A 12,961-nucleotide genomic window follows, 5' to 3' on the forward strand; every position below is an offset into this window, starting at 1 on the left:
GAGCCAGGATGAAGGTGTTATGATAGCATAGCCCTAGCTGAGCTGCAAATCAGTCAGCAGAGCCAGAGATCTGGCAGAACTTGCTCAGCTGGGAGGATCTTGGGCTTGGATTGCTTCCTTACTCTGGATCCAACCCACTGAAGTTAACATGGCTGAATAGGAATGGCAATGAGGTTCTGTATTCTTGTAAATGTTAACTTCCACGGTTAACAAATGTCAACTTTTCCTAAAATTCAAAAAAACACTGCAAGTAATTGCATTCATGGTAGGTTTTCTCAGAAACATTAAAAAAATAATCGTGTATGAAAATGTGTGCAGATGTGTGCATCATCTAGTTTGGTAAACATGTCACAGAAGAATGGCTTCCCCAGAATATTACATTGACATCTGCAAGTCAAACAAACCACAATCCAATAGTGGAATATTTGCTCTTGATATGGCATATTCATGAATTTATTCAGAGAAGCCTGTCATCTTGATATTTATAAACAAATGAAAACTTCAAAATCAGCTCTTCTACTTTTTAGATTGGGCAATGACTGACCCAAGGTCACCCAAGGGAGTTTAATGGCCTTGGTGTTCCAAGTCAAGATTTCTCTAACTTCATTGCATTCACTTTCATGTGTGTGTCCAAAAACCTCTTTGTGATAGCCAGGATTTGGGTCATCAAAAGATTTCCTTAAATCTACCATAAATGTCAACATAATCTCTATGTAAAATGGACAGTATAGTTAAGACCTGTGTAACAGAGTCGGCCTCTGTGTGGTCCCACAATAACATAACATCTACAACCAGAGGAAGGCATAAAATCTTTCTTGCATCAGTACAGAGGGTAACGCACTGTACCTAGCTAATGTGAAAGCACAACTATATTTAGAAAGGTTTAACACTTCTAAATATTTGGACACTTTAATCCCATAATGAGTATTCACACCCACAAATAGCGGGGAATGGCTTTTGTTTGTTAGAGAGCACATATTTTAGGTGTTTTAAATTCCCTATTCTCAGAGGCAGTAAATGTTTCTCAAAATCTCACCAGGAAAACCTATTGCATATACCTTACTTTAAAGAGGTCCCTAAATCCAGACTATGCAGAAGAGGTCTTGCACAGCAACTAGTTTCTTTAGAAGGCGATTCATATTTCCATCCACATCAATTTGAAATGCCACTCTTCTAACTCAATGTAGCCCAGAGTAGAGCCCTGATTCTGATGCACTTCCAGGAGTACATTCACATTAGATCGGCATTCAGAAGTCTTCTTATGCACACTGAGATCCCTTGCTAAATTACAGCAATCAGGTTGCCTGCAGCAACGTGAGTCATAATAATTCTGTTTATAATGCTGCATTTATTTATTTTCATTTATTTTCTGACTCAGCTGCAGAATCATGACAAGAGAGAGAGGTAGCTGGTAGGTCTTTGTCTTCCAGCCTTCATCCAGGTTGGCATGACTGTGATCCCTTTAAAGTTGTTCCACCATTCAAGTTTTGAAGATCTTGTGGGAGGGGAGTTAGCAAACGCATCTGGGGTTTAGAATTGTGCTCTCTGATGGTCTCTCTTAAAGGGGGGGGGATAATGAGGTCAATGTCAGTAGCGAACAAAAGCACGGACTCTTATGTACTTCCTTTTGCAAGCAGGACTTCCTCCTCTTCTGGTTTAGCACCTAAATGTCAAAGCAGCAACATGGAAGGCTCCTTTATTAGAATTGCACCAAGTGAACTTTCAAGGATATGATACTTAAAGCTAAATATGGGTATCTGGCTTCCTCTCTCCCCACTTCACTATAGTCAGATATACAGTGGTACCTCAGGTTAAGTACTTAATTCATTCCGGAGGTCTGTACTTAACCTGAAACTGTTCTTAACCTGAAGCACCACTTTAGCTAATGGGGCCTGCTGCTGCTGCCACACCGCCGGAGCACGATTTCTGTTCTCATTCTGAAGCAAAGTTCTTAACCTGAAGCACTATTTCTGGGTTAGCGGAGTCTGTAACCTGAAGCGTATGTAACCTGAGGTACCACTGTACTGGAGCAGTTTTTCCCACCCAACAGTTTTTCTGAGGAACACTTTGCTCAATGCAAATTGTAGGTGAGCTTCATGTTTATAGCCAAACAGGCTGCCTTCGTGCTCATGTAAGAATACCAACCCTTTGAAGGAGGTAAGCCCAGAGCAACAACTCGTACAGAGATTCAATGAGTATCCTCCACTGAAGGTGTTTCATTTAGCTGCATTCTGCATGAAGACGGACTGAATCATCCTATCTCACTCAATTTAACCTTGCAGCAGACTTATCGTATGCAACTATCCTCAGCAGAGGTTGGCTGGTGGCAGGAAACCTAAGGTTACCAGACGTCCCAGTTTCCCAGGACAGTCCTCGGATTTACAAATCAGTCTCCTAACTAAATCAATTGAAGTTGAAAAGTGTCCCCAGATTCATTGAAAAAAATCTGGTAACCTTAGCAGAACCCCATGCACAGATGTAGCAAGAAACCTTCCCTGTGGGTTGGGGACTTTGAGTTCATAGGCGCTTTTAATGAATGAATGAATGAATTTCTTGCAGAACAGTTCTCTCATAGCACACAGTTTGGCAACTAATACATTAGAGCTTTCTTGTCTAGCCAAGGAAGACCTGGAAGGTGCATCTTTTGAGCAGAGTACAGTATGATTGCTTTGAAATGTGTCCTAATGATATCACCTGATCTTAATTCTACAAATCCTTCTGAAGCAAATATAGATTGTATTTTGTTGTGACTGCTACAAGCAAGCACTGATCTTGATTAGAAAATAACATTTGTAGTAAAGCTTTTCTGCCTGCATTAGTTTTTCCCTGTTATACTTTTTTCTTTCCTTAACAAGAATAACCATGTTTTCCTAGCTGCCTACGGTAAAGAATAACAGAATCATAGAATTGCAGAGTTGGAAGGGGCCACGAGTTTCATGTAGTCCAGGAATGTAATCATGTGGGGCTCAAACCCACAACCCTGGGGCTCAACGTGGGGCTCAAACCCACAACCCTGAGATTCAGGGATCTTATGCTCTATCAGTTGAGCTATCTGAATGAGCCCCACTACTTTAGTCCTTTGCTGTGCTATATAGGTAGTTATATTTCACACCCCCATACACCCATAGATGATTATTTCTGGAATTATAATTTTTTATTACATGGTAATTGTAGACAAATACTTCTAGTTTAATTGTACATCTGTGCTCCATGTTGGATTTTGCTGCAAAAACAAGCTATGGCTATATCTATTTTTCCCCCTTTTAACTGTGAAGTCATTATCAGAAATCTACTACTAAAGCGGATTGTTCTTTCTTATCACATTCAAGCCTGCCTCTCCCTTGTTAGATGATGGGCGGATATGATAAGATAGAGCATTGCATGATAACTGATCTGTGATAATGGCTTCAAGCAACAAAACGATCTGATAAGAGCTGCAGTTTATCACATGGGAAGAAACCAATTCCTATCATATTCAGTGATCTTGTGAATTAGTCTCCTCCATAGCTATCCAATTCCTTCCCTCCAGAGATCAAGGGGTTTACTTGTACATCATGGCAAGGTCACCCATATGTAAACAAACAAGAAAATGTGGATTCCTTCTTTTCTTTTTCTTTTTTTACAGTGATGCTGGCTGGATTAGTGTCCAGGATTTGGTTTTTATCATTTGGGAGAACTATTTGGCTATGCACACATTAGTAGCTTGAAACACAACAAGGTTCTTTCCCCCTACTGAGTTTCTTAAAAGCAAATAAATAAAGAAATGCCCCAAAGAATAAAGCAATTGAATACATTTTCCAGCTCTACAAAAGAAATGCATGAACAGAACATATGTGCAAGCAGGCAAACATAGAATATATTAGGTATGCACATTAAGCAGACAGGGGCGAAAGTCCAGTGAAAGCAAGTTAACATAATAGTTTTGACCACTGGGCATTGCACTGTATAAACAGCTAGTTGTCCCAAACGCTTACTAATACATATAGATCATCAAACTCAGCATAAATATGTTCTGTTAAGAAAACTTTGTGTGGCAAAGTTACATCACAGGAGTCCTGTCTTCTCCTGTCTCAAATATAAAAAGCACAGCTCTTAAAATTTAAATTCCTGCTTTGCTCCTTTACAGAATTCCTTGGGTGAGCAAAACAAAGCAATTTATTGCCTGGTTAATTTTTTTATGCAATGTGGTTGATTATAGGCCTCGTTTGTTCATATATAGTGCTGCTCTTAGGCAGGGAGGCATGCAAGCCAAGCCTCAGCGCAGGCGGCCTCCCCTTGGCACCTCTCTCTCTGGCGCCCTTGCCACCGCCGCTTTTCCTTCCAAGATTCCGGCGGGAAATAATGGGTGTCGCACCTCCCCCTCCTCCTTCCAGTGGCCAAATCAGAGGCTCCCCCCAAATCAAGCCAGCAGCCACCCATCGCGCGGGCACCTCACAACACCTGCCATGAATGGGAGAAGGCAGGCAGGCGGCATGAGATCAGCCATGTCAAAGGTGCCGCTGACTTCGCTGCCACATACAATATGGTTAGGTGGCTTCAGCAGTAGCTGGCCCCCAGAATTTGGTGCCAGGGTGCCCTGCACCCCTTGCGCCCCAGGGTAAAGACGGCCCTGATGACAAGACCCACAAGTACTAAACCTTGCAACAAGGAGTGCAGTACGTACACAAGAGTGATCCTTTTTCTAACTGTGACAGATTGGGGGGTCTTTCATAGTTGATAATGCATTAACCCTTCAGTAAGATTCAAAGCAACATTCCCCTGATTTCTCATTGTCCCACAGGTTCATGAACCTACTAGATTGGAGATCCACTTCACTTGAAAGATCAGACTCTCCGATTCCACCATGCTCGGAATGTGGCACAATCGAGGTCCATATGTGCCAAGTCCCTTCTCAATTATTCTTGCACATTATTTTCCCTCCCCTTCTCAAAAGCAGCAAAAGAATATTACACAAACTGGGAGTGTGTACATACTAACGTCCAAGTGGAGCACTTCATTTGCACGTTAGGTTTAAGGTATGGTAATAGGGAATGTTTCTCCACTCTGTGAAGAGAAATGCCAGCTTGTTAATGAGCCACAGATTCCAGTTTAGCTTCATAATGAAAGCTGTGGGCCATATGCAGTGGCAAAATTCAGCTGTTGCAATGGATGTCTGTGTGATCAATGGAGATTCCTGCTTCCCTCTTGTCCCCTAAGGTCCCCCCCCCCTGGTGCAACCTTAAAATCAGTTCTGGGTGATTTTGGGACCTTCTGGAGCAAATTTGGGGGAGGAGAGGAAACAGAAGTTGTGCAGTTACCAGCAGAACTATGTATGCAGAGCACTGGAGACAAGCCCATGTGTAGTTATGATGCCCTTTGCAAATTATGGTTATGATGATCTACAACCACATAGATTGAGATATTTATTGGCATCTGTCACCAGCCATTGCAAACCACATCTTCATAATGCTCTTGGTCTCTCTCTCTCTCCCTCTCTCCCTCTCTCTCTCTTTCCCTCTCTCTCTGCATATGTATCTATACAGTGGTACCTCGGGTTAAGTACTTAATTCGTACCGGAGGTCCATTCTTAACCTGAAACTGTTCTTAACCTGAAGCACCACTTTAGCTAATGGGACCTCCTGCTGCTACCGCAACGCCGAAGCATGATTTCTGTTCTTATCCTGAAGCAAAGTTCTTAACCTGAGGTACTGTTTCTGGGTTAGCGGAGTCTGTAACCTGAAGCGTATGTAACCCGAGATACCACTGTATATTTTTATTCTTCAGACATTGGCACCAAGGTGAAGTGAATGAGAAAGTCCCCTACTTGCCTGCAGCTCCCAGTACACATGGAGAACTTTGGATTAGGGCAAAGATTATGATGGCGTGATGTTATGCAATGAAAATACAAAACCACGGTCTTAAAACTCGCCTGACTTTGAGTTGACATTTTGACAACACGGCTACAGCATCAATTAACTCATCTAATATTAATTAGTATTTCATAAGCATGGCAATCTCGATGCTTTAAGTTACTTTATCTGTTAAATCAATGCTTTAATAGCCCATTCGTGTTAATTAAGAAACAATTTAGTTTTCAGTGGAAGAGTTTAATCATTATCGTTATTAATTGTTTCAAGTGCTGGCGATGGGAAGGAATCCTTGGCTCTAGTGGACTTTTGCTTAACTATGCAAGAGATAGCCCGCAGGGAGGGCAATCTCAGCTCCAGAGTCTCTGTGCCATTTAAATGCAAATCATTGCAATCAGCATGCCACAGGTATACTTACACCACAGCAGAAAGGAGCAAGCAGGCATGGGGTGCTGTGTCAAGGCTTTCTGGGCTGTTTTCGCCAGAGTGGTTTTGATGGATGTTCGTACAAGCCATGGTTTTAAAAAGTGGCTTCATTCACTTTATGTTTGCTCGACGACAAAACTCCCGGCTGCATATGTGGATCCTTTTTTGTTGTATAAACAACAATAAAAAATACTTTCCCTATTAGATAGCATAATCTGAGCATTGTAGCCAATGTTAGTCTCACTCAGAGTAGACCCATTGAAAGTATTGGCTACGATATGGTTACCAGATTTTTTTCAATGAATCTGGTGGACATTTTTTTTCCTTTAAAGCTGAGTAGCAACAGGGAGTCAGTAGTGTAGATGGTGAGGCAAAAGACCCTGAGTCCAAGCACACATGCATATTGTATAAAGGTGCAAAGCCCTTTTTTCGCAGCAGCCCCTCTGTATTTGCTTTCCTTCTTTATGCCTGTAGAGGGCTAAAAATTTTGGGCTTCTATAAAGAGAATTACTGTTGCAATTTCCCTCCCTTTTTGAAATTGATTTACTCTTGCCTTGATGGAATTTAACATTCTGTTATGACAATCCATTGCATCATTGAGAGTCTAAGGTAATTTTTACACAAATCCATTTAGTGCCTTTCCGCTAAACACCAGATTCATATATTTTTTTGCGGGAGAGGGGGAGAATGCATTTTGGGAGCAACACCATCTACATCATGAGGTTTATGATACGTCAGGAGCTTCTGAGAATATGCAGATGCAATTGAGGCAGATGGAATTGCTCTTTTTTTTCTGCTGGAAAAGGACTCTCAGAAGAATCTCATTTACTTTTATTCTGACAGATGCAATTAGATGCCTGCACCTGGCATTGGTGGAGAATTAGTGACTCTTTAATTAAAGCATCTATGGATGGAGCTTTTCAAGTAGGAATCCATTTATCACAAACTAGTTTGTCATTCTTAATCTCTTTCACCTTGCTTTCTATGTTTTCCCTGTCAATGCCATTTATCTGCTTATTTCCATATTATGTGCTGTTGCTTTTGTTCCTTCTCTTATTATCCACTTACAGAGCAACCCTGAGACTGTTTACCTGGAAGTGAGCCTGCAGTCCCAAACACACTTAGTGGGACCTACTTCCTAGGAAACACAGTGGTCAAATAGCTCAGTTGATTGGAGCGCGGTGCTGATTATGCCAAGGTTGCAGGTTTGATCCCCATATGGGACAACTGTATATTCTTGAATTCCAGGGTGTTGGACAATGACTCTCAGGGTCTCTAATCCTATGATTCTATGAATTCTCTGCACAGGATTGCTCTGTATGACTGTTACTGTTCCAGGCAGAAGAAGAAACAGAAGAGGAGAGGACATAATAGAATCGTTTACCTATATAAGGACCTTTCTCTGAGTTAGTGGATATTCAGTGCTTCTTCACTCATTCCTACTAATGCTTCTCATTGCGATAATTATTCTCACTTTCTTTTCAAGTTGTCCTGGAAATAACTCAGATACTGGGCAAAATGTTCCTTATGTTTGCATTCCATGATGTATGACATCAATCATGCAGTCTTGGCACAAACACTCTTCAAGCCCAAGTTCACTCTGTGTCAAGTCAAGGATGAACTGCCCCAGTGTCTCCCTGAATTCATCTCAAATTAAATAGGGAAGCATGGCATTCTGTATTTGTTTGCAAACTGTATTCCAAGAAAAGCAAGTATGTGTTTGCACATGTTTTCACGGGTGTAATAAAGGCATTCAGTTGCACACTGCATCAAGAAACACAGATTTAGAAAGTGGTCGGAGTGTTCACTCTCCTAATATTTGCCAAATCCTTTACATCTGTTATCACTTTTGCCAGGGCGTCGCCCCCAATCTCCAATTGAAAATGAAAGCCTACCAGTTACCATTTCAGCAAACCTACTATTAACAGGCTTTAAAAATAGACGAGAAATGCTTCCAGGGGTATTATAAAAATCGGCAGCCCATTTCAGCAAACATGTTTATTGCTTCTAATGGGAAGAGAAAGATTAGCATGCAGGTCGTATTTTTATGGAGCAGACATTTGCACAAAGATCATGTAATCCAGCTGAAAAGCTTCAAATGAAAGTCAATTAGATGTTATTAATAAGGGACAGTGTCAAGCAGCAGTGTTATATTATCTTTTTGGATTCGCTGAATTGTTAGGTATCAATATTTTTCTAGGAAAGAGCCTGTTAAATACAAGGATTGATATGCCAAAACCAGTCAAAATAGTAGGAATGGAAAGAAACAAAATAATTTTATTTGATGAAAGAATTATTCTAGTTCAGAGTATATTATTATTATTATTATTATTATTATTATTATTATTATTATTATTATGCTGCCTGTCTGAATGGGTTGCCCCAGCCACTCTGGCCAGATTCCAGCAAAATATGAAAAACACTAAAATATCAAACATTAAAAACTTCCCTATACAGGGCTGCCTTCAGAAATCCTCTCAAGTCATACTGGTTTATTTATTTGACATCCAATGGGAGGGTGTTCCACAGGGTGGGCATGGCTACCCAGAAGACCCTCTGCTTTGTTCCCTGTAACTTCACTTCTCACAGTGAGGGAACCGCCAGAAGGCCCTCGGCACTGGATCTCAGTGTCCGGGCTGAACGATGAGGGTGGAGACACTCCTTCAGGGCTGAGGCCATTTAGACCATATGTGTGTGTTTGTGTGTCTCACATATTTGATTGAAATATGCAGCACAATAAAATTAATATTAGTTAACCAGGGATATGTGTCGCCCTACTAATAGGCCTCCAATTCAAGCCATGCTTAAGTTTCAGAGATGTAACAGTTGACCTTGCCTGAAGGAGCTGCTGGTGAGTCTGTCCCTCACATGTGACTGGATAATTTAATCACAGCAAAATCATTGGCCCTCATAGGAGTCTGGTTGTGGGGGGAAGGAGAGAAGCACACCCTGAAAGTTCACAGTATCCTTTGAGGATTGAATTTGTTAATTGCTTGTGGCACACGAGTGGCTCTTTTATATCCCACTGCTGTGCTCCAGCACACAGTTTGTGCATGACTGCCCTAGCCCATGATCCAATGGGACCATTGATCAGTCTAGCTCAGTATTCTCTGTGCTGACTGGAAGGAGCTCTCCAGGGTGCTGAACTGGAGCTTTTCCAGCTGTACCTAGAGCTGCTGGGAACTGAACATGGGACCTTCAGCATGCAAACCATATGCTCTACCACTGGACTACGGTTCTTCCCCATAAGTTAACAGCAGAGGACCAGCTTTTCCCATGTGCCTGTTTTTCTCCATAAGATGCAACTTTCGTTACAAAGAGAATATACATGTTCTTGGAAAGCCAATGAGTCTAAGAGCAATTAGGTCACAGCTGTTAGCTTTTCCATCAAATAAATGTTATAGTAGGCAATAAGAAATGCTACTTATGGAAGAAGGTTACACAATAAAGTTAATTACTGTCTGCTGTAGATTTCAAAATCTCTTCATCAGAATGAAAACTTATTCAATAGTGAAGGGGGGGGAATCACCCACAATAATGTTATGCACATATAAATTAGTGTCCGTTTAGATTAGGCATACAAAAATGAAGATACAGATCACTTTCTTATTTACAACTGTGTTGCCTGGGGGTCCTGCTGGTAAGGCTGAGGTCCTGTTGTGCTTGCCTATAATAAATTCTGCGGGAATTATCTATCTCTCCTTAGCCTGACGAGTGCTATTGTTTTTGTATAAACATAGCAGGGCACAGTTCACAAATGTTAGTTGCAACTTAGGGTTGACTGACAAGATACATGTTCAAATGATGGCTTGTATTTATGAATGAGCCATCGAGATCAAACCCCCACAGATACAATGCTTACAGTAATTTATTTTTTTAAAGTGTCAGCTCCTACATTCATCAGGTGCCTTTGCAAAATCATGAGCGTGGTTGTGCGGAACAAGTCTAGATTCCATTAGTTTCAAGGGGATTTGGGTACAGTTATCACGTGCAAACTACCTAATAATATTATTTGCAATATTTCCATATATCTTTCCCAATCAGTTCACTGTAAATACAATCAAAGGGCCAGCAAGGAAGAGAGGCTTTTAAACATTTTCTCTGCAAGCTGTTTGCTTCCGTTAGTCCTTTCCTACAAGCAGGAGTGGGGGTAGCTCTGAGGAAGCAGCAAGGAAAGGGTTAAGCAATCATGTGTTCCCCTGACACACACACACCCTACGAGTCCTACATTCAATCTGGAAGCAACTTACAGCTGCTTTGCATTTATTAAAAAGTGTCTAGAGAATCCTGGAACTAACACACACATACACACACAGAAAGAGAGAGGGGGGGGGGATTTCACTTAATAGTTTGGCTTTCACTGGGGTGATAAGCCTGTGTCTGGGCTGCTCCAGCCCAGATTGCAGGTGTGAGTGCTTGCATGGCTGAATAAAAATCCCCTGAAAATACAAAACTTAGCATCAAGAATATGAACCATGTCCAGTCTTCTCCCTCACCTGCTGGTAGTTTTTGTGCAGTGAACTATTATGTACAAAACCTGTTCAGTCATAAGAGTTTACACTTGCAGTGTGAAATGCTATGGCCCAAACCTCCCTGCGAGAACTAAGACTTAATAATCCCCCCTTGAGCCTCAGTGAGAATTTGGCCTTAACCCTCTTCCCTCAATTCTGCCTGCCCAGTGCATTTGGAGGAGAATCTACAGCTTCATTTGCAATGTGGTACGATATATAGGGCAGATGTAGAGCCAATTTACCTAACCCCAAATTGACCTTGAGCATGTGGCAAATTCAGATTGTGTTACTGCTGATTGCTCTGTTTGTGGCCTGATCAATTTTCAGTGCGTGATGAGTTGACTAGAAAATAAAAATAATGAGCCTCAACAGGTGCCGAAAACCTAGCTGGCCATAAAATGGAACAGCTGGGGAAGTGCTTCATCAGAAGTCTGGCTATGTCATGCTTTTAATACAACATTGTACTCGGGAGTGAATTTGGGATGATTTGAGTCAACCAGGAGAGAAACCTAAACAAGGACTATAGGGGGAAAAATTAGGTTCTGAGTGCATCACAAAGCAGTTACTCAGATGTGCCCTTGATTTCCCTACCCCCCCCCCCACAGTTTCCTTTTCAGAAGCTGCCTGCATGGAACTCTGCATTGCTCTTTAAACTCTATTCAGAAAGCACTGGAGAGGAGATTGGGCACCAGAGAAGGTTAATGGGAAGCGTTGGAAGGAATGCAACAACACACTGGCATTTCCCATTTATTCTGCTGGACTGGAGTTTGTATTGTACATTTGCTACCTATTTTTAACTTCTATTCCTGATGTCTCCCTGTGTGTCTGCTTTTTCGTTCCTTGTTTGTTCGTAATGGCCTATAGCTAGAACAAATAAAGAATTCCATCGTAGTTCTCTAACTTTATACAGCACTGGCACCAAACCAGTGTTTCATGTGCACTAGCCTGAGTTCAAAGGAAAGGCAAAGGAAAGCGAGTTACTTCCCCCCAAATATGGTGCAGAACAAAGGATAACAGGAGATCCTTAAGACTGAAGTCTTCCTTCCCAATGCAGTTTTTACTATCAAGATGGTTACAAACGTTACGCAGGCATGACCAAATGGATGTGACAATTATGACACCCAACTATCTTGACTCACTACATTTACTTCCTTTCTTGACTGTATTTAATGGCAACATATTTAAGGAAGATAGTAGGAGATGTAATGATATGGAATGGATGGCCTTGATGTTCAATATCAGGCATGATTAGCTAGTGTAGTTCCAAACAAGTGGGTGGAAATGAGAGCTTTCTTTTTTTAAAAAATGTCTGCCCCCACCTGTTGCAAAAAGTGGCCTGAAAACACAGGGCACATTCCAGACGAAGTTAAAGAGGGTCAAGCCTCATAGCACTAAACATGCTGAGACAATTACAAAGCAGATCAATGAACAAACTGGTGCTGTCTACTATTTTGCATGCCTGGAAGCTGAATGACACAGGAAGAGATCAACATTCTATTCAATTGCTAATTAAGCATCAGCACTGCTAAATTACTTCCATCTGGACAAATATATATATATATATATATATATATATATATATATATATATATAAAATAACATTGGAATATTCAATTATTCTTAAATTTTGTTTGCTTGAGACCACTATTCTCTTTTTCTTTTTCTTTAAGGGCCACCATATTTTAATCTGTGATTCTTTGAAAGGAAGTTTCGAAGTTAAATTCAAGAGGTGGGAGTTATCTAAGTATCCCTATCAGCAGAAGCCCAAAGAAAAGACCTCTGCTTGCACAAAGGGATTTCCCCCTTTTCTCTTCCCTCTGCAAAATTGGCTCAGCCATGTGGGAGTGCCCCAAGAACGGCTTTCAAGTGGTTTTTGAAGTCTGTTTTTATTGTAGTAGTCTAAGCAAAAACTGAATGTGAAGGGGGGAAAGGAATGGGAGGTAGCAACTGATATTGCCAGGCATATACATACTCTGTGTCACTGAACCATAGTAGCTGTAATGTGATAATCAGCTCCAAACAGTTATGTCTCGTCAACAAATAATTTCATTGGCATCTCACCATGCAAATACAATGCATTCAATTCAGCTGTACTGGAGTGCTGAAAGAGTCTCATCAGTTTGTTCTGAAGAAAGAAACCTTCAGCATTCATCCAATTGTTTTGGTCATGATCTGATG

The 12,961-nt window shown here is 41.2% G+C and overlaps 1 protein-coding gene across 2 annotated transcripts in view; it reads right to left on the bottom strand.

The window, feature by feature from the left end:
- Nucleotides 1-12,961, bottom strand: part of SGCZ (sarcoglycan zeta) — a 561,235-nt gene that overhangs the window by 451,976 nt on the left and 96,298 nt on the right. The window lies entirely within an intron of this gene.

This window comes from Podarcis tiliguerta, assembly GCF_965153285.1.
Source record: "Podarcis tiliguerta genome assembly, chromosome: 9".
Classification (NCBI taxonomy): domain Eukaryota; kingdom Metazoa; phylum Chordata; class Lepidosauria; order Squamata; family Lacertidae; genus Podarcis; species Podarcis tiliguerta.